Source organism: Mus caroli, chromosome 12 (assembly GCF_900094665.2).
Source record: "Mus caroli chromosome 12, CAROLI_EIJ_v1.1, whole genome shotgun sequence".
NCBI lineage: Eukaryota > Metazoa > Chordata > Mammalia > Rodentia > Muridae > Mus > Mus caroli.
Window position 1 is genome coordinate 93203710 of NC_034581.1, and position 3334 is coordinate 93207043.

Consider the following 3334-nt stretch of genomic DNA (forward strand, 5'->3'; position numbering starts at 1 on the left):
TTTCTACCTGCCAAGATTAATGACTCCATGGTAATTAGAAAGAGCAAGAATCCAGGAGGCCAGGGTGTGTCTAATGTCCCTCAGCAAAGATGATAAATGCTGCCACCTTCGGGACAGCTCTTAAGGCGGTGGAAATGAACTCTGAAAATATGAGTTCAAAAATATATAAACAGGATTTCTCAATTATGCAAAATATAAGGATTCAATATGAATTATATGAGGGGCTTCACAGATCTAAAAGAACAAAGGCAGCTGCACCATGAGCCAGCTTGTCAGAAAAATATCAAGGAAGGAGATAAAGAGATTTGGAGAGTGGTGATCCCAGGGCAGGATCCCACCCAGCTAAGTTTATTGTTTGTGAGGACAAAAACAGGTAGATTCAGGAGTTCAAGGTCAGCCTGGGACAGAGCAAGTTTAGGCCCAGGGGTGGTGGTAGTAATGATCTCAATGAGATCCTACCCAGCTAGGTGATTTTCTGTGCTTACAAAGGCAGGCGGATCTCTGAATTCATTTGCCATGTTAAAAAACAACAACAACAAAAAACAATGTACCTGCTGTCTTCTTCTAAGTATCAAGGAGTGAGGCCATAAAATGCTAATTCATGGGATAATCAAAAGGGAACCTGGGTAAATGATTGAACTTATATGTAAATAAAAGACTGGGCTTTGATCTGCAAGAAAGAACTACCAAGAGAGAACTGCTTGGAGAGTGAGAACAGATCTTTTAGAATTTTTCTAACAGGATTTCTGATCTTGGTCAGAAAACCCACGAATTATCTTGTTTCCTTTAAGTTGCCCTGATTGTTTTATCAGAGTGGTGAAAAGTCAACCAATACACGGTGTTGTTAGAAATGTCTCCAAGTTCAAATCACAGCAGCTAGAGGTGCGTGGTAAACATCACACATTAAAGAAATGCCTACCATAAACTTGAACACTTAAAATTATACAGCACATAAGAAAATGAGGGTGCACCCACTATATATTTAAAAAATAAAATAAAACCTCTTACCATTCAGGGAAGGATAGACAGTCATTTGTACACATAAGAGACACTACTTGAGTGGCCAAGTTATGGGCAGAGAAATAGTCCACTTTATTAGTTACCAGCAAAATGCAAATTGAAGCTACTACCCAATTGTTGAAAAATAACAAGTGTTGGGGAGCATGTGTAGCAACCCAGACTTCTCATTCAAGATTGGTGTGAGTGTAAACTAGCAATCATTTGGAAAGCTATTTGGCAGTCCTGTTAACATCAGCACATGACACAGAACTGTCACTCCCAGATCTATCTCCAAGCAATATGATCAGGAATGTTCATTAGAAGCCTGATTTGTCATGGTCCAAAAAAAAAAAAAAAAAAAAAACAGTCCAAATAATAGGATATGACCATAATTTGAGATACAGTTGTTCATTTTAATGGCCTGCAGCACAATGAACAAACAATAATCACAAGTAGCAACAAGACTGTCTCACACACATCAAGTTAAAGGAAGGAAACCAGATCCACGAATACATGGATCATACGTCGTATCATTCCACTTACATAGAAGTCCAAACCTGGTTGAATCCATCTTTGCTCTTAAAGGCTGGTAACCATGGGGGCGTGGGGGGCGGGGGGAGGAGGCCGTGACTACAGTTCAAAAGCAGGAGTTGACCACGGGCTGTCTCTTTGCTTTGGATGCTGGCTGTACAAAAACGTATTATGTTGCTGACCTAGAGGGAGCTGGGACCTGAATGCATTTCTTTAAAGATATATTATACTCTCAAGGTTTAAAATCAGGGGAGGGATCAGCGGAGTGTTCTGTCTCTCCTTCCTTCCCTTCTCTCGGCAACTCCCTGGCAGTTTTATTAAGTTGCCTTTCTGTGTGGAAATACTTATTCTGTTTTAATGAGTCGTGGGTGGTTGATATGATCTCTTGATAAATGGTTTATACAAGGTTTTAAGAGGTGCAATGCAAATGTCAGTATTAAGCAGCCAGGGCATAGCACAATCTTTTCTCACAGGGATCGTGTAAATGAATCAAAGGGGTTTTTTGGGTTTTTTGGTTTTGTTTTTGTTTTTGTTTTGCTGTGGGTTTTTTTCTTTTCTGGTGATGGTGGTGTAGTTTTTTGTTGTTGTTTTTGTTGTTGTTGGCTTTGGAGTCCCCCCCTCCCCATGCCCCGACCCCAGCTAAAGGAACAAAAGTTGGAGCATGTTTACTAAGCTTTATCTGTATAGAAGAACATCCGGAAGCATTCCTAACGTCAGGCTACGGGCTGATTCCTGTGAAGGGTCGCGATCAGTCCGTATTTTAAAAAGGAATCAGCTAGAGCGTCCACTGTTGGTCCTGAAGCCACTTCTGAAATAACAAAGCAACTCAGATACTTGTGGTCCTTGCTTACGCCAGATCTGTCTCCTAGGCAATACAATGACTAATGGTCAGGTTTAAATAAGACTCTCCACATGGAGGTCTCAACTCCAGCTTCCTCTGTGTGATCCCACGAGTCTGACTCAGCCTTTGCTCCCCTTCCTCTGAAAATAAGTATAGAAAATTGAAAATGAATGAAGTGATGGGTGAACTTTCATGAAAAGATAAAACAGTGAGGGTAAGTTGTTATCTTCTAAGGGTTTCATACAAGAAAGGCGATTCACATTCATGTCAAATACCAGGAAAATAAATGTCCTAACCTGTCTCGTTGAATATAATGATTGGTGTCTCTCAGAAGCTGCCGTGCTCTATCTTCCTGACATGCCAGGGAGACCCCCACTTTCTCAAAGTGAAACTCTTGTGGCATAGGTTTTTTGTTTTTTTTTTTCATATTTCTCAGTGAATCTAGGGTTCACTTTCAAAATGAATCAAACACTGAAGGTTTTCAGCTCATGCTCTGAGGAGCTCTGTGGTTAGTTGAGTAGGGACAAGAAAGGCGCTCTGGTTTGGGGCGGGGGTTGGGTCTTGTTCTGTGTATTTGTTTGTTTTTGGAGCTGGGGGGGTGGATATAGCTCAGTGGTAGAGTGATTAATCATCATGTATGATGTCCTGGGTTCAAACTCCATGGTGAGGAGAGACAGACAGACAGACAGACAGACAGAGACAGAGACAGACTGACTGACTGACAGATACAGAGACAGACAGACAGACAGACTGACAGAGACAGAGAGAGACAGAGAGATGGAGAGAGAGACAGAGAGACAGAGACAGAGAGAGAGTCAGAGAGAGAGAGAGAATTGATTTCTGACCCTCCAACACCAGGATGACACAAAAGTTAACTTCCACCTGCATTTTATTTGAGGGGAAAAATTAACCATTTGAAGAAAAAAAAAGAGCATGTTTAATAAATAACTCATCTTCTGGTCC

The 3334-nt window shown here is 41.2% G+C and overlaps 1 non-coding gene across 1 annotated transcript; it reads left to right on the forward strand.

Moving 5' to 3' along the window:
• Nucleotides 1-706: 706 nt before the first annotated feature.
• On the forward strand, nucleotides 707-769 carry LOC115032814. Its single transcript, XR_003838477.1, has one exon. It is a non-coding gene; the product is annotated as a U7 small nuclear RNA (small nuclear RNA).
• Nucleotides 770-3334: the final 2565 nt, after the last annotated feature.